The following is a 22,952-nucleotide window of genomic DNA, read 5'->3' on the forward strand; positions in this document are numbered from 1 at the left end:
GGATGTAAATGGCCTCTAGAAGGTGGAAGAGACCAAGAAATGAATTCTCCCCTAGAGCCTCCAGAAAGAACCAATCCTCCTGGCACCTTGACTTTAACTCAATTAAAATTTATTTCAAACTTCTGGTCTCCAGAACGATAAGATAATAAATCTTCATTGTCTTTGTGGTAATTTGTTATAATGGCAATAGGAAACTAACATGCATGTTTTCATATAGAATTTAAAAGAGAATTAATGAAAATTTAATTAAAAGTAAAGATCAATATATGTGACTCTCTTGCCAGTGTACTACAAATGCCAGCTGGTTTTAGCAAATGCAGTTATTTGACTGAGGATAATTTTGAGGTAGAAGACACTTTGGGAGTGGAATAAAAATTATTCTTCATATTTTAGGGTAGAGGAAACATGATTAGGTAGTTGATAAAACTCTCCAGGGCCACTCAAATATAAAGTTTCTTGCCTTTTTTCACTACTTCCTCATGGGATCAGGTGATTTTCTCCTACAGTGCACTTTGGGACAACAACCCTTTTCCTTTATCCTTCACGCATTCTCTTATTCTCTAACAGGCCATCACAAAACTGTTTAGGTGGCAAGGACATTAATGACCATTTTGTTATACAAATTACACCTTTGTAAGTAGATAGCATTTCACAACTTACCATATTAATCAGGTTCTCCCAGCCCCCTCTAATTCAGTTCCACTCTGCTGGACTGTGCCATTTTTAATCCTATTGCTCTGTACTGGACACTAGACAAATCCTTGAGTTGGTGGAAGATGAATGAAAGAAAACATGATGAACCAACTGAACCGGAAAAAGTGATCAAAGAAAAGAGCACCCCAGGCCTAAAAAATCACAGTCCTCTCTATAGACCTAATTGAAAGTATGTGATTCAAAATTGCTGTTGCTCAAAATGACCAAGCTAGTCTCAGGAGCTTTGCTAATGACTTTGCCATCTGGGAAGGCAGAGAACTTAAAAGATAATTATTTTGGGGGTGAAGGGGCTAGCACAAGATTACAAGAATGTTAAATGTAAACGAAAAGCTTTGGCCATAGCAAACACTGAAAAACTGTCCACAGGAATAGCTTACCTAAAATCCAATTAAAACAGTAAGGCCCCTTATTTAATTGCCCTTAAATAGGAAGTCCAGCCCCTAAAATGTATGCCTAAGGGTGACAGAACTCTTCACTGAAACTTCTCCTATAAGGAACCGTAAGTCACTCTGTGGATCCCAGAGCAAGGAGATCACCTAATATATGAGCTCCCCTCTAGAACTCACTTATACTGGGAAATGGATTAGGATAGTGATGTAGCTTTGAAATCCCCTGCTTACTGTGAGAAACACTTAAGCTGGTTAGGATACAGTCAGGACTACCTACCACTCACAAGGAGACAACCAGAGAAATTTAAATAAATGCTTTCAAATGCATTAAGGACCCACAAGCCTCAATAGAAAGTAAAAAAGACAACATGTAGAATTTTTGCTATATGTTCCTTGAAATGATAAAGTGATAGTTACTCCTTTTATAATAATTTAGATTCAGGTCAACTCCATAGTATCAAGTCATGAATATTCTGTAACTCTGTAGAAACTACAAAAACTGAAGGAATGGTGGCCTGAATTTTTTTGGTGGGGAGCGGTGTTTCTTAGTTCTTCCTAGCACCTCTGTAACAAATTTTCCTTCTCTATTCAATCTGTTTCAGGGGTAAGGGTGGTAAGTAAGAATCATTTGCTTCATTGCTCTAGTAAGCCTGTGTTTAAGGAATGATGTCAAATCTGGCATATATGCTAGAGTAGGACAAATATTTGGAGTCATTATAAGTTGTTCAAACCCTCTCAGCATCTGCTATATTGCTTTTAAATAAAATGTGTCACAAGACTTGCACTTCCTACCTAGGCAGAATAATAAGGACAATATTTACCATTTTCTATGGAAAAACAATATAACCAGTCAAAATATATGAAACAATAATTTTTAAGATACTGGATATTAAGGAACAGAGAAAAATGGTCCCACAAAAACAGAAAATGAATAAGGTAAGCCCTACAATTACCTCAGATTTCTGTCTTGTGAGAGTCGCCAGTCCATAGCACATGAAGAGAGAATCCAGGTAGAGTTCAGGGGACTCCCTGAGTTGAAGAGACAAAACTAAAAGTCCAGGGAGACCAACGTAGCTACAGTTCACAAGACAGAACCAGAAAGTACATAGCTGCACAAAGGAAGAAGTCCAAGGACTAGCGAAGTGTCCCCCTTGAGTATTCATTAGAGTACTGATCAATGCATGCACGTAAAGAAACCAACCAAGCGAGGGAAATAAGTACCTGAAAAGTTTAATGATAATAGTATGTGGCAATCACACAGGACTTGGAAGAGTTTCTGCCCTTATCACCCATAGGAAAATGTCAAAATTTACAATGAATTAAAAAGAGTACATGGGAGGGTCTTGCCTTTGTGGTATGCAATAATTAGCAATAGATCAAATAATACTCTGGTCCCATGTAACAAATCTTAAAAGTTGTATACAAAAAGATAAACTGTTTCTAAGTAACCTAACTGCATCCCAAAAGAAAGCTCAAATATACTTAGAGGGATACAAAAAATATCCAGTACCCAGAAAAGTAAAATTCACAATGTCTGGCACCCAATCAAAAATTATCAGGAATGCAAAGAAGCAGGAAAATTCAATCCATGATGAGGAGAGAAAACAGTATATTGAAATTGACACAGAACTGGCACACATGTTTGAATTAGCAGACAAGGATATAAAAACATTTACTGTAACTGCATTCCATATGTTCAGAGAATTATGTAAAAACATAAAAGAAATTTTTAAAAACCTAATCAAACTTCTAGTGATGAAAACAAAAATGTCTGCTAATAAATACACTGGATGAAATTAGAAGCAGATAGGACCTTACAGAAAGAAATATAAGTGAATTTGAATATGAATCAGTGAGCTATGGAGCAACTTCAATCATCATTTATACATGTATCTGAAAGAGAGAAAAGGAAATGCAAAAGAGATAATTGAAGAAATAATGGTCATTTAAAAAACTGATGAAAAATGTAAAGCCAGATATCCAAGAAGCTCAATTAATTGCAAGTACAAAAAATACGAGGAAAAAAACTATACCTACCAAGGCAAATCATAATCTTTGTGAAGATTTTTAACTACTAATTCAGTGTTCTTATATCTTATAATAAAGACTAGAACTATTCAAATTGTTTGTTTCTTCTGGAGGGAGTTTTAGTAATTTGTGTCTATCAAAAAAATTGGTTCATTTTATTTAAGTTGTTGATCTGTTGGATTCTACCAAACATGAAAGGAAGAAGTGTTGCGGGAAGTCAGGGGCCCCAAACAGAGGGACCGGCTGGAGCCATGGCAGAGGAACATAAATTGTGAAGATTTCATTTTAATATGGACACGTATCAGTTCCCAAAATTAATACTTTTATAATTTCTTATGCCTGTCTTTACTGCAGTCTCTGAACATAAATTGTGAAGATTTCATGGACATTTATCAGTTCCAAAATAATACTCATAATTTCTTATGCCTGTCTTATTTTAATCTCTTAATCCTGTTATCTTCATAAGCTGAGGATGTACATCACCTCAGGACCACCATAATTGTGTTGACTATAAAAATTGATTGTAAAACGTGTGTTTGAACAATATGAAATGAGTGCACCTTAAAAAAGAACAGAATAGCAGCAATTTTCAGGGAAGAAGGGAAGATAACCATAGGGTCTGACTGCCTGTGGGGTTGGGCAGAATAGAGCCATATTTTTCTTCTTGAAGAGAGCCTATAAACAGATGTGCAAGTAGGGAAGATATTGCTAAACTCTTTCCCAGCAAGGAATACTAATAATTAATACCCTGGGGAAGGAATGCATTCCTTAGGGGAGGTCTATAAACGGCCACTCTGGGAGTGTCTGTCTTATGCAGTTGAGATAAGGACTGAAATATGCCTTGGTCTCCTGTAGTACCCTCAGACTTATTAGGGTGGGGAAAAAAACCCACCCTGGTGAATTTGAGGTCAGACCGGTTCTTTGCCCTCAAACCCTGTTTTCTGTTGTTTAAGATGTTTATCAAGACAATATGTGCACAGCTGAACATAGGCACTTATCAGGAGTTTTTGATTTCACCCTTTGCTTTGTGATCTTTGCTTTGCTCTTTGCCTTGTGTTCTTTATTGGCCTCAGAAGCATGTGATCTTTGTTCTCCTTTTTGCCCTTTGAAGGATATGATCTTTGTGACCTACTGCCTGTTCATACACCCCCTCCCCTTTTGAAGTTCTTAATAAAAACCTGCTGGTTTTGCAGATCAGGTGGGCATCATGGACCTACCGATATGTGATGTCACTCCCGGTGGCCCAGCTGTAAAATTTGTACTCTTTCTCCTTATTTCTCAGACCAGCTGACACTTCGGGAAAATTAAAAGGACCTACATTGAAATATTGGGGGTGGGTTCCCCCAAAAAAGAAGTAATACCAATTCTGTACAAACTCTTTTAGAAAAATTAAAGAGAAAAGAATATTTCCCAATTTATTATTTGGTTTTAGTATTATTAGGATTTCAATCCACAAAAAAGACATAAAGAAAGATAATGATAATCTAATATTTATAAACAAAAATGCAAAAATTCTAAACAACACTTTATTCAAGCAAATGCAACAATACAAAACAAAAAAATATATACCATGAACAAGTGGGGTTTGCTCCATGAATGCAAGGTTGGTTTAACATAAAAAATCAATTTGTGTAGTTCACCATATTAAACTATAAAAACTAAACCATATATCACCTGAATAGATTCAGGAAAAGCACATGTCAATATCCACATCCATTAATAATCAAAACTCTCAATAAAATAGGAACAGAAGAAAACTGTCTTTACTTGAAGAAGGGAATCTGTGAAAGATACATTGCTAACATCATCCTTAATGGTGAAAAATTAGATGTCTTCCCCTTAAGTAACAAAAGATAATAAAAATGCCCACTCTACCACTTCTCTCTATCATTATACTGGAGGCTGTACCTAGTCAGTGAAACCTAGTAAGAACAATAAATGAAAGTTATCTAGATGGAAAGGAAAAAATAAAACTGTATTTGTTCACAGATAATATAGCAATCTATGAAGAGAGTCATATGGAATTTATGAAAATGCTACTAGAACTAATGAGTGAGTTTAGCAAGATTATAGTATACAAGATTAATAAACAAAAATAAATGGTATTTCTATATACTAGAAACAAGAAATAAATTGAAATAAAAATATCATTTACAATAGCATCAGAAAATATGAACTACTGAGGGATAAAGCTGACAAAAGATTTACAAAATCTATACACTAAAAGCTATAAAATATTGCTGAAATTAAAGAAGACCCAAGGAAATGGAGAGAGATATTGTATCTGTGAGTAAAGAAAATCAAATAGTTAAGACATCAAATCTCCCCAAATTGATCTATAGATTCAATAGATTCAAACTGCCAGCAGGTCTTTTTAAAACAATAGAGAAGCCGAGTATAAAATTCATATGAAATTGCAAAGAACATAAAATAAACAAAACATCTTTAGAATAGAATAAAGTTTTAAAGTCAGGACTTATTTACAGCTACATAAATCATGACATTGTGGTATTTGCATAAAGATATAAAAATAAATCAATGAAAAATAATATAGTTCAAAAATAGATACACACATATATAGACAACTGATTTTTCTACAAAGATTTCCAAGGCAATTCTGCGGAGAAGGGATACTGTTCAACAACTGGTTCAGGAGCAGTTGAATATTCAAATACAAAGTATGACTATTATCATACTTTTTATCATATGTATAAACTAAAAAATTATCACAGAACTAAATATAAATCCTAAAACTATAGAACTTTCTGAAGAAAAAAATAGGTGAAAATCTTTGTGACCTTAGATTATGCTAAGATTTCTTAGATAGGAAACCAAAAGCATGATCCGTAAAACAGGCCCCCAAAAGTGATAGATTCATGAGAATTAAATATTTCTGCTCTTTGAAAGATGCTGTTAAGAACATGAAAAAACAAGCCACAGAATGAGAGAAAATATTTGCAAATAATACATCTAAAAAAGAATTTGTATTCAAAATCTATAAAGAACACATAAAAGTTAGCAATAAGAAAACAAACAACCTAATTTTAAAAATGAGAAAAGATTTGAACACACACTTCATCAAAGATATCTGCGTGGCAAATAAGAACACAGAAAGATGCTCAGTATCATTAGTCATTAAGGAAATCCAAATTAAAACCACATCACTAGACATCTATTAGAATGTGTAACATTAAACAGACTGACCACACCCAATATTGGTGAGGAAGTGGAGGAACTGGAATAGCTGATGGAAATGCAAAATGATGCAATCATTTTAGAAAACAGTCTGGCAGTTCCTTAAAAAGTTAAATATACACCAACCATGTTATTTCTACTCTTTCATAGAAATGAAAGCATATATGCATACAGAGACTTGTACACAAATATTCATAGCAGGTTTATTTGTAATAACCAAAAACCAGGAAACAATTCAAACATCCATCAACAGGAGAATGGACAAGCAATGTGTGTTATAGCCATACAATGGGCTACTACTCAGAAGTAAAAAGAAATGAACTCTTGATAAATGCAAAAATAAGGATGTATTTCAAAATAATTATAATGAATGAAAGAAGCCAACAATAAGAGAACATGTATTGTATAATTATATTTATATGAAACTCAAGAAAATCCAAACTAATCTATAGTCAGAGTAAAAGATCAGTGGTTGCAAGGGGAAAAGGAACAGGGAGGAGGGACTGCATGGGCGAGAGAACACTTGTGCGTGACTGACATACTGCACTCTCTTGATTATGTTGGTGGTTTCAAACATATATACATTTATCAAAGTCTATTAAACTGTGTACTTTAAATACTTGAAATTTGTGTCAATTAAACTTCAATAAAGCTTTAAAAAGATCCATTTTTCTCAATTGTTTACCTGCCTTTTTCAGTGCTGAAAATTGAACCTTAATTAAATATTTGCTTTCTGTCCCCTATTTCTCCCAGAAACTTACCTTTTGCTTAAAATTCTAAAAAAAAGAATGACTCCAGCTCACAAAGATCTCGGGGATGTTACCAGTCCACTTAACTGTTGATTAAGAGTATTTCCAACTCTCAGTTTTATGTTTCACGAACTTTGCATATCAAGCTAAGCAAAGAACTATAAGTTGATTATTACAGAAATTGTCATAGATATATATCTTCCTGGGGCATAAAAGCCACCAAATTACACTCATTTTTTGTGGAAGACAAAAACTTTCTGTATATTATCTCCATTCACCCATTATTCATTAATTCAAACAAGGGATAATTATTGAATGCCTACTACATGCTAGGCACTATGATATTGTTGAGTGCCTGCTACATACTAGATAGGTACTATGTTCAGTATTTAGTCCTTAAAACTCTGGTGTGTAGGTATTTATTATTACCAATTTATAGATTAGCAAAGTGAGAATCATAAAGGTTAAACAAATGCCAAATTTTATGCTACCTAGGACACAGGAAATCTTGGAATAGTGATTTTTTTTAACAAAAAATATATAATTAAAAAATCTCTTCCTCCTAGTCATCCACAGGTCTTTCTCTGGTTCTCTGGTTTCGTAGAGATGAGTATTTGTCAACTACATATTCACACACACACACACACACACACACTCTCTCTCTCAGAGTTTTTTAAGGCATTTGAAATATTTTTAGTTTTGTTACTTTATTCCCATTCACCAGGACTATTTTCATTCATTTGAGACTCTGTAGTTTTAAGGTTGTGTCTAGCTTCCAACCTTCCCTGTGAAGTGAAGGTCCCAAAAACATAAAGGAGCTTGGTTAGCAAGTGTCAATAATGTACTTAAAAGGAATTGGGATATAAAAGGAAATTGAAAGCTGTTATTCTTCCTGTAATAGAAGAATTGATTGAAATATTGAATTTTCATTAGAACCTTTCTTGGTAAAATGGGTTACTGCCAAAGGGTCTAAACAGCTAGTGGTTTAGTGTATGGTAAATAACACTATACATTAACATAACACCTGAACAGCATGAGGTGGAGGTATTTTTCAAAGTGAAATAAGATTGGAAGCAAACGGGTCAAGCACCTTGCAGTAAGGTGAGACATCAGTTTTGCCTCATGGGCTGTTCAAAGGGACACAGCAGCTGTGAAGAAGGGGAAGCTGGACTGAAGCCACATAATATATGCCCTAATTTCATTCATGGAACAGACTGAGCACAGAGCAGATGGTCCTTTACTTTGATGAATGATCAGAAAGGAAGTCCATGGATGCCATAGAAAACAGGAATATACAAAATGTTTTTAGGGGACCATGTGTCAATAAGAATTCTAGATGAGACGAGATGGTTAATTCCTTCTTCTCACCCTTAAATCAAAATTCATCAAGACATTGCAATTGGAATGAGTGGTCAGTAAAGAGACAAATAAACAATGTTAATGGTATGGAGTGAATGTCCTCTTCTTCATCAGCTTTCCTTCCTTGGCACCTAAACCTACATTCTCTCTTTTTAGAGCCTTTGTCCCTACAATTTCTACTCTCTGAAAGCCTGTCCCTGCTTCTTCTACACAATCTGAGCTTACCTGTCCTTCAGGACTCTGCTCAAATTCCATATTTCTTTGGTTTTCTTAGCCTGTAACGATTGTCCCTTCTTTATTCCCAATTTACTCATAGTTTCTATCAACCACTGTTTTTTAACTAATAATAAATGCAGTAAGTGATGTTATTTTTGTATATTCCTAGCAATCAGTAACTTGAAGTCTGAGCTATCATTACTAAACACAATAAAGTTATCCTGCCTCACACAGTAGTTAGAATACAGCAGATGCATGACTGTCTTCTTTGTGCCAATTAAGGACATAATGTAGAGATCTTGTCATATTTGAGACTTTTTTAAAAAAAAAAACAGGAAATCCTTAACCCCAGAGAACACACTGAAGTTTGAGAAGCACAGCTCTCAGAGAAAAGCTTTATGGTATGCCCCAGCTATTTGGAAATTACCACAAAATTGATGCCAGGTATTTAATATCCAGTTACCAAAGGCATACAGAAGGAGGCCGTTTGGATTCAATGGTGGAAATGAATACAGCAGTACCCCCTTATCCACTGTGGCCCTTTTCACAGTTTCAGTACCCATGGTCAACTGAGGTCTGAACATAGTGAAGGGAAAATTCCAGAAATAAACAATTCATAAGGTTTAAATCACATGTCATTCTGTGTAACATGATGAAATCTCACATTGTTCCACTTTGTCCCACTCAGGATGTGAATCATCCTTTTGCTCAGCATATCCACACCTACCCACCCGTTAGTCACTTAGTAACCATCTCGGTCAGCAGATGGAAAAAACAGTATCTACAATTAGCCCTGCATATCCACAGGTTCTGCATCCGTGGATTTAACCAACAGCAGATTGAAAATACATTTTTAAATAAAGCAATAAAAAATACAGTATGACAACTATTTATATAGCATTTACATTGTATCAGGTATTACAAGTAATCTAGAGAGGATTTAAAGTACATGGGAGGATGAGCATAGGCTATATGCAAACACTACACCATTTTACATAAGAAACTTGAGCATCTGTGGATTTTGTTATCCACAGGGGTCCTGAAACCAATACCCTGCAGATACTGAGGGATGACCGTACAGGGTTTGGTACCATCCCTGGCTTCAGACACCCATTGGAGTTCTTGGAATATCCTCCACAGAGTAGAAGGGACTACTGTATCTCCAAACTAGAAGCAACTGACTTTTTGGCTTTCCTATTATTCTTGATAATGTTCTTTTATTCATTAGGACTTTCTTCAGTTGCTAGCAACAGAAATAAACTCTAACTGGCTTGTGGAAAATGAAAATTCTTTCATTCACAAAGCTCTGGAGCATACATGAGCAATTCACACAACTGAAATGAGAGATACAAGCATCAGAGCCTCAGGACCTTTAGTCAGAGACTCAAAGCCACAAGATTTCTTCTGTCTCTGTCTGACAATTGTCTCCAGTTGGCTTCACTCTGCAAGCAAATTCTCTCCACACTTCTGCTAGCAGCCCCATGTTCCTATCCTCCTGTCTTGGAAATCTTAAAGAATACATTTAGTTCCAGGGAAGGATTACGAGTGATTTTTCTTGGGTCACGTACCCATCCTACATCCATTCACTGTAACTAATGAAATGGAATACTATAGGTAGACCTGAGCTACCCACCTTTCCACCCTTTAGCCAGGGAACAATATTTGTAACAGGAAAGGAGGAACAGAAAGTTTATTATTCCAAGAAAAATAATAATTTTCATGGTTCACTGTGAGTGTGGCATGCATTGTTGGATGATAGGTAAGAGAGTTCAAATTGAGAGGGATTCGTGAAATTGTTGAAATGAAGGAAGCACTTTTACTTATACAAGCCTTTATCAAAATGTTCTCCTTTGAGCCAGGCTGGGGACATTGCACTGCTGTCTTCCTGGATGTCACCTCCATGTGGAGGACAATAAAATTTCCCAAGATTCTGTGAGCGATGTGAGTATCTAAGTTATCCTGAAACCCCTAGAATCCAAACCTGTTAAGGAACAAGGTGAAGTAATTTTGTTAGTGATGCCTGACGACAGCTTATCAGGATGATCCCAGAAAGAAATGTGTGTCACTACCTTGAAGGTGCTGTAAGTCCTACAGAACTGACACACAGGTCACATGAAGAGCACTAAGGAAACAAGTATCATGGGGCACCATTCCCTTTGATTTGACACACTGATTTCATATCTACTGAAGAAAGTATAAAGGTAAATGCAGGGAACAGTCTTATTTTTCTTTGTTCTCATTTCCTGTAAAACTTGTTGCCACCATCGCATTAAAAGATGGCAGAAATTCTAGAGAAAGTATAAATTTCTTCACAAAATACTAAGATACTTCTGTTTTTCAAATTTCTTTTTGCAAAGATAAAAATCATTCCAACTGATTGAATATCATTGCTGAGAACATTAACACATCTGTAGGTACATCACCGTAATTTGTATCTGAAAAATGGGCATTTGATTATGTTTGTTTATAAGTATATACAAGAAAAAACAACTAGGAAATTCTGTCTTGCATTTCATTGGGGACCAAGTCTCTGCTTTGAAGAAGCACCTTAACTATACTATAGAGCCCCTGTATTGTCTGTTACTCTGCTTCTTGGTTTCCTAGATAGAATCTGTAGCTCACACTAAACTATTACATTTTTAACTGTGCTATAAGCATCAGTTTGTCAGCTGAGATAGTTTTCCAGCCTCTAGACACATGTTCAAAGTAAACACAGGCTGGGGGGAATTATCTGTTATGGGTTTACTCTTACCTGAATGGGTCTCCCAGGAATGGATTACTTTGCTGTTTAGCATTCCTCTTTGGGGTCTATTTTCAGAGGGTTCTCAATCTGGCTCCCTTTATTCTCTCAGTAACCCAGAGTTTTCCAAGGTTTCTATACAGAGCTTTCAACTTTGTTAGTTTCTAAGAAAGTTTAATCCCTACCCACCACCTGCATCTTTTCCCGCTGGGTCTTTGCACCAGGAGACAGATGCAGTGTTAAATAACTACTCCATATATCAAACAATGACCCATCCTTGGGACTCTCCACTGCTCTAAATCACAGACTACACTGAGCAACAGGTAAATGGCCACATTTTTCTTCATTAGCCAACATGAATAACAGGAATGTCTCATTTAGGGAAAGTATTCAAGCCTAAAAGCCTGAAGAATCAGAAGTCATGATTGGAAACTAATTCTAGAAAGATTGAAAAGGGAAATAACCCTTAGACATTGGTTTTTAAAAATCTTCAATTTCCATGGAGTAGCCTCCAAATTATTAAAAATTCCTTTAAAGGGAGTCAAGTTCAAATGAACTATTTCCAAGCTCAAATGAACTATTTCCAAACTCCTTTTTCATCTCTTCACAGGAAAAAAAAAAGTAGTTTTTCCATAATGTGAACAGAAGTCCCTTCAGAGCATTTTCCCCTTTCCTTTACTGAAGTATACATGTGCTTTCATAGATCTTCTCATAAAAAGGAAAGAAGTATACATGAATCATGATTGTACAACTGAAATGTTCTCAAAGTAAATGCATCCATGTCAATGGGGAAACTATAACAATGAGAACTCATCACAACTTCCAGAAGCTCCCTTGCAAGTCTTTCTAGTTATTATGCTATACCTCACCTCCCAACAAAGGGTAACAACAGTTCTAACCAAAGATAATTTAGGCTTGTTTTTGAAATGTGTACTTCTGTTCAACATATACCCTTTTGTGACTTGTGTCTTTCGCTCAACATTTCGTTGAGTGAGATGCATCTATGTTGATGCATGCAACTGTCGTTTGATTGTCGTTGCTATTTAGTACTTCATTTTAGTACATCATTGGCACAGCCTATTTAGAAAACTGATACTATGTATTAAAGATGAACATATGTATTCCCTATGACCTAGCAATTCTGTTCTTATATATCAACAAGTGAATAACTAATTATGTATCTGTTGATATATATCTGTTTTTAAAAAGTATATCCCTATTCAATATGTACCATTTTGTGTCTTGCTTCTTTTACTCAACATTACATTGAGTGATTTTTATCCATGGTGATTCATCTAACTGCAGTTTGATTATTGTCATTGTTATTTAGTACTCCATTATATATGTGAAGGACTATTTATTTATTCATTCTGTTATTATGAACATTTGGCTTATTTTTTGTTAGACTGTTAAGTGTTGTCACAACAAAGGATTCATCTGAACTCACTGGCGGCTCTGAAACCAAATGTTCCTTCAGAGTTTTACAAGTTGGAGCTAAGAGCAGGGCTTTTATAACCTCCATTCATTAGACAAAGGGTTCCTTGGAAAGGTGGTGTGACATCAGTGGAGGAATTCCAAGAGAAGGCAGACAAATAAATGCTTTTATCTAGCAGCACTCCTAGCAGCTAGAGAAATAATTATCCTTTCCACCTCAAAGCAGGGTGTGAAAGTGAAGGCTGGCCATGTAGCACGGTATGCACTAAAAATCCTTTCCACACGTACAAAGATTTCCAAGAAAATTCTTAAGTCAACATTTGCCAAAATTATGAGGTCACATGTCTTCATCATATTATGGTGAAAAAAAACTTATGAAAGGGACGACTAGAAACCTTTACAGAACAAGTTTCTAATTGTAACCCAAATGATAGTAGGCATAAATGAAGTCACGGACATTTAAAAACTCAATTTTTGACTGGGCGAGCTGGCTCATGCCTGTAATCCCAGCACTTTGGGAGGCCGAGGTGGGCAGATCACCTGAAGTCAGCAGTTTGAGACCAGCCTGGCCAACATAGCGAGACCTCATCTCTACTAAAAATACAAAAATTAGCCGGGCATGGAGGTGAGTGCCCATAATCCCAGCTACTCGGGAGGCTGAGATAGGAGAATCACTTGAACCCGGAAGGTGGAGGTTTCAGTGAGCCGAGATCACGCCATTGCACTCCAGCCTGGGCAACAAGAGTGAAACTCCATCTCAAAAAAAAAAAAAACACACACACACTCAATTTTTAAAGAACTTTTCTTTTTCTGCTCCTGGATACTTTAAACCTCACAATTTCTCTCTGATTTCTGCAAGATCCCAAGAGAGGTTTTTCTGTGTGTGAGAAATCAGTAGGCTCATCCATCTCTTTGACAGTCTCCTTGTCAAGGCACACCACATTTGCGTGTTCTGACAGTGCTCTGCCTGCCGGGAAAAGCAGTCGGTGCTGATGGACATTTTGCCCCTCAGACTGCTAGACCTGCATTGTAGGATGAAGCACAGAGGGCTTCTTTCCTATTCTACGCTGCATTTTGTCACTGGGCCTCACAGCAGCTCTGCTTGTGTGCAGATTCCTCTAAAGCCTTTCTTGGAAATAGATCCTGAAGTTTGGTCCATAGTATCTCTCTACAAAAAGGCTAAAAACAGTTAATTAGACCAGATGGGGAAAAAAATAATAATGCCATTGTCCTGGCCATTGTTGTTTACCCTGATTTTTGCTCTCACTCCTAACTCTTCTCTCTGCCTCCTACACAAAAGCCTATACATATAGGCCCTCCATATTCATGGGTTCTGCATACCTGGATTCAAATAACTACAGATAAAATATATTGAGGAAAAACAATAAAAAATAACTACAATAATAAAAGTAATACAAATTTTAAAATATAGTATGACAACTTTTATATAGCACTTACCTTTTATTGGGTATAAGTAATCTAGAAATGATTTAAAGTATAGAAGAGGATGTGCATAGGCTATATGTAAATACTATTCCATTTTATATAAGGGACTTGAGCATCTATGATTTTGGTATCTATAAGGGGTCCTGGAATCAATTCCCCACAAATACTGAGGGACGACTATACTCATATTAGTTCATGCAAACAGTTACTTGCAGAGATCACAGGTCTATCACCTCTACAGACCACCAGACTATGAGTCTTAGCTTGCACTCACCAGAGAGCCCTGCCACACTATTAGCAGAATCTTTCAAAATGCTTATTGTTGAAACATTTGAGACATATATTTTTTAATTCCTCTATTTTAAAAATTTTATTTGTATAAATATGTAGTGGACAAGAATAATTCTTTTACATGGATATATATTGTGTAGTGGTGAAGTCAGAGCTCTTGTGTGTCTATCACCCGGTTAATGCACATTGTATCCATTAAGTAATTTCTCATCATCCAACCTGCTTCTATTCCCTACCCTTCCAGGTCTGCAGTGTCTGTCATTCTACTCGACACCCATGTGTACACATAATTTAGATCCCACTTATAAAATTGGTAAATGCATAGAATCATAAAAATCACACTTTTACATGGTGTTATAGGCAGAATTGTGCCCTGCCTCCTCCCACCCCCAAATTCACATGTTGAAGTCCTGATCCCCAGTACCTCAGAATATGATTATTTAGAGACACAAGTCTTTAAGAAATAATTATGTTAAAAGGAGGCCATGAGGGTGGGTCCTAATTCAATATAACTAGTGTTCTTATAAGATAGCAGAATATAGACACACATAGAAGGAAGAGGACATGGAGACAGAAGAAGGAGCAGATAGCCACTACAAATTAAGACAGAAGCTAAAAAAAAAAAAAAAAAAGACAAACCTTGTTGAAACTTTGATCTGGAACTTCTAGTCTCCAGAATTCTGAGAAAATAAATTTCTGTTGTTCAAGCTTCCAGGTCTGTGATACTTTGGTATAACAGTACTAGCAAACTAATACATACTTTTTTATTTTTTGTTGTTGTTATTTTTCTTTTTTTAATGGAAGTACGTGTATTTTAGAGAGCTCTATATTGCTTGATAAATAACTTGTATTTAAATATGGGGTTTGATCATATTTCTTTAAAAGGCGGGCATTAGTGGGAGGCTGAGGCAGGACAATCACTTGAACCCGGGAGGTGGAGGTTGCAGTGAGCCGAGATCGTGCACTGCACTCCAACATGGGCAAAAAGAGTGAAACTCCATCTCAAAAAAAACATCAACAACAAAAATGGGCATTATGACCTTGATCAATATTGTAACCCATCTTTTTCTTTTTCTTTTCTTTTTTTTTTTTCTTTTTACACTTTAAATTCTGAGATACATGTGCAGAATGTGCAGCTTTGTTACATAGGTATACACGTGCCATGGTGGTTTGCTACACCCATCAACCTGTCATATACATTAAGTATTTCTTCTAATGCTATCCTTCCCCTAGCCCCCCCACCCCTAACAGGCCCCAGTGTGTGATGCTCCCCTCCCTGTGTCCATATGTTCTCATTGTTCACCTCCCACTTATGAGTGAGAACATGTGGTGTTTGGTTCTCTCTTCCTGTATTAGTTTGCTGAGAATTATGGTTTCCAGCTTCATCCATGTCTCTGCAAAGGACATGAACTCATACTTTTATATGGCTGCATAGTATTCCATGGTGTATATGTGTCACATTTTCTTTATCCAGTCTATCATTGATGGGTATTTGGTTGGTTCTAAGTCTTTGCTATTGTGAACAGTGCTGCAATAAATATATGTGTGCTTGTGTCTTCATAGTAGAATGATTTATAATCCTTTGGGTATATACCCAGAAAAAGGATTACTGGGTCAAATGAAATTTCTAGTTCTAGATCCTTGAGGAATCACCACACTGTCTTCCACAATGGCTGAAAAAATTTACACTCCCAGCAACAGTGTAAAACTGTTCCTATTTCACCACATCCTCTCCAGCATCTGTTATTTCCTGACTTTTTAATGATCGCCATTCTAACTGGTGTAAGATGGTATCTTGCTGTGATTTTGATTTGCATTTCTCTAATGACAAGTGATGATGAGCTTTTGTTCATATGTTTGTTGGCTGCATGAATGTCTTCTTTTGAGAAGTGTCTGTTCATATCCTTTGCACACTTTTTCATGGGGTTGCTTTTTTCTTGTAAATTTGTTGAAGTTCCTTGTAGATTCTGGATGTTAGCCCTTTGTCAGGTGGATAGATTGCAAACATTTTCTCCTATTCTGTAGGTTGCCTATTCACTCTGATGATAGTTTCTTTTGCTGTGCAGAAGGCCTTTAATTTAATTAGATCCCATTTGTCAATTGTGGCTTTTGTTGCCATTGCTTTAGCTGTTTCAGTCATGAAGTCCTTGCCTATGCCTATGTCCTGAATGGTGTTGCCAAGGTTTTCTTCTAGGGTTTTTATGGTTTTAGGTCTTACGTTTAAGTATTTAATCCATCTTCAGTTAATTTTTGTATAAGGTGTAAGGAAGGGGTCCAGATTCAGTTTTCTGCACATGACTAGCCAGTTTTCCCAACACCATTTATTAAATAGGGAATCCTTTCCCTATGGCTTGTTTTGTTCAGGTTTTTCAAAGATCAGATGGTTGTAGATGTTTAGTGTTATTTCTGAGGCCTCTGTTCTGTTCGTTGGTCTATATATCTGTTTTGGTACCAGTACCATGCTGTTTTGGTTACTGTAGCCATGTAGTATAGTTTGAAGTTAAGTAGTGTGATGCCTCCATCTTTGTTCTTTTTGTTTAGGATTATCTTGGCTATATGAGCTCTTTTTTGATTCCATATGAAATTTAAGGTAGTTTTCTTCTAATTCTGTGAAGAAAGTCAATAGTAGCTTGATGTGAATAGCATTGAATCTATAAATTACATTGAGCTGCAGTATGGCCATCTTCACGACATTGATTCTTCCTATCCATGAGCATGGAATGCTTTTCCATTTGTTTATGTCCTCTCTTATTTCCTTGAGCAGTGGTTTGTAGTTCTCCTTGAAGAGGTCTTTCACATCCTTTGTAAGTTGTATTCCTAGATATTTTCTTTTTGTAGCAATTGTGAATGGGAGTTCATACATGATTTGGCTCTCTATTATTGGTGTATGCCTGTGGTTTTTGCACATCAATTTTGTATCCTGAGACTTTGCTGAAGTTGCTTATCAACTTAAGGAGATTTTGGGCTGAAACGATGGAGTTTTCTAAATACACAGTCATGTCATCTGCAAACAGAGACAATTTGACTTTCTCTCTTCCTATAGGAATACCCTTTATTTATTTCTCTTTCCTGATTGTCCAGGCCAGAACTTCCAATACTATGTTGAATAGGAGTGGTGAGAGAGAGCATCCTTGTCTTGTGCCAGTTTTCAAAGGGAATGCTTCCAGCTTTTGCCCATTCAGTATGATGTTGGCTGTGGGTTTGTCATAAATAGCGCTTATTATTTTGAGATACATTTTATCAATACCTAGTTTATCGAGATTTTTTAGCATGAAGGGATGTTGAATTTTGTCAAAGGCCTTTTCTGCATTTATTGAGATAATTATGTGGTTTTTGTCATTGGTTCTGCTTATGTGATGAATTACATTTATTGATTTACATATGTTGAACCAGCCTTGCATCCCAGGGATGAAGCCAACTTGATCGTGGTGGATAAGCTTTTTGATGTGCTTCTGGGTTTGGTTTGCCAGTATTATATTGAGGATTTTTGCATCGATGTTCATCAGGCGTATTGGCCTGAAATTTTCTTTTCTTGTTGTATCTCTGCCAGGTTGTGGTATCAGGATGACGCTGGCCTCATAAAATGAGTTAGGGAGGAGTCCCCTCTTTTTCTATTGTTTTGAATAGTTTTAGAAGGAATGGTACCAGCTCCTCTTTGTACCTCTGGTAGAATTCGGTTGTGAATCTCTCTGGTCTTGGGCTTTCTTTGGTTGGTAGGCTATTAATTATTGCCTCAAATTCAGAACTTATTATTAGTCTATTCATGCATTCAGCTTCTTCTTGGTTTAGTCTTCAGAGGGTGTATGTGTCCAGGAATTTATCCATTTCTTCTAGATTTTCTAGTTTATTTGCTTAGAGGTGTTTATAGTATTCTCTGATGGTAGTTTGTATTTCTGTGGGATCAGTGGCTATATCCCCTTTATCATTTTTTATTGTGTCTATTTGATTCTTCTCTCTTTTCTTCTTTATTATTTTGGCTAGCAGTCTATTTTGTTAATCTTTTCAAAAATATAGCTCCTGGATTCAATGATTTTTGAAGAGTTTTTCATGTCTCTATCTCCTTCAGTTCTGCTCTGATCTTAGTTATTTCTTGAGCAGTGGTTTGTAGTTTTTTAGTTTGTTTGCTCTTGCTTCTCTAGTTCTTTTAATGGTGATGTTAGGGTGTTGACTTTAGATTTCCCACTTTCTCCTGTGAGTATTTAGTGCTATAAATTTACCTCTAAACACTGCTTTAGCTGGGTCCCAGAGATTCTGGTATGATGTGTCTTTGTTTTCATTGGTCAAAGAACTTATTTTTTTTCCTGTCTTAATTTCGTTATTTACCCAGTAGTCATTCAGGAGCAAGTTGTTCAGTTTCCATGTTGTTGTGTGATTTTGAGTGAGTTTCTTAATCCTGAGTTCTAATTTGATTGCACTGTTGTCTGAGAGACTGTTTGTTATGATTTCCATTCTTTTGTATTTGCTGAGGAGTGTTTTACTTCCAGTTATGTGGTCAATTTTGGAATAAGGGCTATGTGGTGCTGAGAAGAATGTATATTCTGTTGATTTGGGGTAGAGAGTTCTGCACATGTCTATTAGGTTTGCTTGGTCGAGAGCTATGTTCAACTCCTGAATATCCATGTTAATTTTCTCTCATTGATCTGTCTAATATTGACAGTGGGGTGTTAAAGTCTCCCATTATTATTGAGTGGGAGTCTAAGTCTCTTTGTAGGTCTCTAAGAACTTGCTTTATGAATCTAGGTGCTCCTGTATTGGGTGCATATATATTTAGGGTAGTTAACTCTTCTTGTTTCATTGGTCCCTTTACCATTATGTAATGCCCTTCTTTGTCTTTTTTGATCTTTATTGGTTTAATGTCTGTTTTATCAGAGACTAGGATTGCAACCCTGCTTTTTTTTTTTTTTTTTTTTTTCTTTCCATTTGCTTGGTAAATATTCCTCCATCCCTTTATTTTGAGCCTATGTGTGTCTTTGCACATGAGATGGGTCTCCTGAATACAGCACACTGATGGGTCTTGACTCTTTATCCAATTTGCCAGTCTGGGTCTTTTAATTGAAGGGCATTTAGCCAATTTACATTTAAGGTTAATATTGTTATGTGTGAATTTTATCCTGTCATTATCATGCTGGCTGGTTATTTTGCCCGTTAGTTGATGCAGTTTCTTCATAGTGTCAATGGTCTTTCTAATTTGGTATGTTTTTGCAGTGGCTGGTACCGGATTTTCCTCTCCATAGTTTGTGCTTCCTGCAGGAGCTCTTGTAAGTCAGGCATGACTGTTACAAAATCTCTCAGCATTTGCTTGTTTGTAAAGGATTTTATTTCTCCTTTGCTTATGAAGCTTAGTTTGGATGGATATGAAATTCTGGGTTGAAAATTCTTTTCTTTAAGAATGTTGAATATTGGCCCCCACTCTCTTCTGGCTTGTAGGGTTTCTGCTGAGACATCTGCTGTTAGTCAGACCACAGTGCAATCAAATTAAAACTCAGGATTAAGAAACTCACTCATTTTTTCCTTCATTTGAACCTTGGTGAATCTGATGATTATGTGTCCTGTGGTTGCTCTTCTCAAGGAGTATCTTAGTGGTGTTCTTTGTATTATCCTAAATTTGGATGTTGGTCTGTCTTGCTAGGTTGAAGAAGTTCTCCAGAATAATATCCTGAAGGGTGTTTTCCAACTTGGTTCCATTCTCCCGATCACTTTCAGGTACAACAATCATACGTAGGTTTGGTCTTTTTACATAACCCCATATTTCCTGGAGGCTCTGTTCATTCCTTTTCATTCTTTTTTCTCTGATCTTGTCTTCGTGCTTTATTTCATTAAGTTGATCTTCAATCTCTGATATTCTTTCTTCTGTTTGATCAATTCAGCTATTGATACTTGTGTATGCTTCACGAAGTTCTCATGCTGAGTTTTTCAGCTCCATCAGGTCATTTATGTTCTTCTCTAAACTGGTTATTCTAGTTAACAATTCCTCTAACCTTTTTTCAAGGTCCTTAGCTTCCTTGCATTTAGTTAGAACATGCTTCTTTAGCTTGGAGGAATTTGTTATTACCCACCTTCTGAAGCCCACTTCTGTCAGTTCGTCAAACTCATTCTCCATCCAGCTTTGTTCTCTTGATGGCGAGGAGTTGTGATCCTTTGGAGGAGAAGAGGCATTCTGGTTTTTGGAATTTTCAACCTTTTTACACTGGTTTTTCTTCATCTTTGTGGATTTATCTAGCTTTGGTCTTTGATGTTGGTGACCTTCGGATGGGGTTTTTGTGTGGATGTCCTTTTTGTGGATGTTCATGCTATTCCTTTCTGTTTGTTGGTTTTCCTTCTAACAGTCAGGCCCCTCTGCTGCAGGTCTGCTGGAGTTTGCTGGAGGTCCACTCCATACCCTGTTTGCATGGGTATCGCCAGCAGAGGCTGCAGAACAGCAAAGACTGCTGCCTGTTCCTTCCTCTGGAAACTTCATCCCAGAAGGGCACCTGCCAGATGCCAGCCAGAGCTCTTCTGTATGAGATGTCCATTGACCCCTGCTAGGAGGTGTCTCCCAGTTAGGAGGCATGGGGATCAGGGACCCACTTAAGGAGGCAGTCTGTCTCTTAGCACAGCTTGAGCACTGTGCTATGAAATCCGCTGCTCTCTCCAGAGCTTGCGGGCAGGAATGTTTAAGTCTGCTGAAGCTGTGCCCACAGCTGCCCTTTCCCCCAGGTGCTCTGTCCCAGGGAGATGGGAGTTTAACTGTAAGCCCCTGAGTGGGGCTGCTGCCTTTCTTTCAGAGATGGTCTGTCCAGAGAGGAGGAATCTAGAGAGGCAGTCTGGCTATAGCAGCTTTGACGAGCTGCTGAAATTTATTCAGCATTTCAAGTTGTTTGCAGTTATAACTTCCAGGCAGCTTTGTTTACACTGTGAGGGGTAAACCGCGTACTCAAGCCTCAGTAATGTCAGCCACCCCTCCCCCCACCAAGCTTGAGCATCCCAGGTCTACTTCGTACTGCTGTGCTGGCAGTAAGAATTTCAAGCCAGTGGATCTTAGCTTGTTGGGCTCCATTGGGGTGGGATCCACTGAGCTAGACCACCCATCTCCCTGGCTTCATCCTCCTTTCCAGGGGAGTGAACAGTTCTGTCTTGCTGCTGTTCCAGGCACCAGTGGGGCATGAAAAAACAAAAAAACAAAACAAACAAACAAATAAAAAACTCTTGCAGCTAGCTCGGTGTCTGCCCAAACAGCTGCACAGTTTTGTGCTTGAAACCCAGAGCCCTGGTAGCATAAGCACCCGAGGGAATCTCCTGGTCTGCTGGTAACAAAGACCATGGGAAAGCATAGTATCTGGGCCATAGTGCACCGTTCCTCATGGCACAGTCCCTCAGGGCTCCCTTGGCTAGGGGAGGGAGTTCCCCACTGTCTAACCAGTACTAATGAGATAAGCTGGGTGCCTCAGTTGGAAATGCAGAAATCACCTACCTTCTGCGTTTATCTCGCTGGGGGCTGCAGACTGGAGCTGTGCCTATTCGGCCATCTTGCCAGCCACACTCTCTCTTTGTTTTTTAGGAGCTTTATTTTGATGTTCCTTTATTATGGTGTGGTTTACTTCATAGTTTTCTATGTGGAATTCACAACTCTTCTTGAATCTATGTCTTGATGTTTTTCAGCAGTTTTGGAAAATTATCAGCCATGTCTCTTCCAATATTGCGTCTTCCCCATTGTCTCTTTTTTTCTTCTTCTAAGATTATGATTACACATTTGATAGATATTTTCATTATTTCTTATATGTCTCTTATCCTCTGTGCTTTCCTTTGCTTTGTTTCTCTATACATTTTTCTGAATATTTTCACTGACTCATCTTATAATTTACTAATTCTATTTTTGGCTATGTCTAATTGGCTCTTAAACCCACACATTGATTTTTAAATTGACTTTTAAATTCATTTATTGCATTTCTACCCTAGAATTCCAATTTCATTATTTTTCTAGATTCCAGTTCTATACCAATTCTCTTTACATTGTCCTTTTAGTTAGAATATTTATCATAGTTACTTAAAGGTCCATGTCTGATAATTCTAATAAATGTCTCTCCTATAGGTCTGTTTTATCTTATTTTTTCCTGTTTTTTTTTTTTCTTCTCTTCAGTTTTTATCATTTGCCATTGCCTCCTGGAAGGTGTGGTAATATTTTATTAAATGCTAACATCGTATATGAAATATTTTAGCAATACCTTTATGCTTTTGATGATGTTATCTCCCTCCATATAGTGTTCATTTTGCTTTCAGTGTACTATTAGCCTAGGAAAACTGCTTTAATATAACAAGGGATCCAACTGACATGACAGTTTGTTTCAGTAACTGGAAGGACTTATTGTGTTCATTATTGATTTCAATTTGTATCCCTTTAGGGATCCCAACTGA

The sequence above is a fragment of the Mandrillus leucophaeus genome, unplaced genomic scaffold, assembly GCF_000951045.1.
Source record: "Mandrillus leucophaeus isolate KB7577 unplaced genomic scaffold, Mleu.le_1.0 Scaffold207, whole genome shotgun sequence".
NCBI lineage: Eukaryota > Metazoa > Chordata > Mammalia > Primates > Cercopithecidae > Mandrillus > Mandrillus leucophaeus.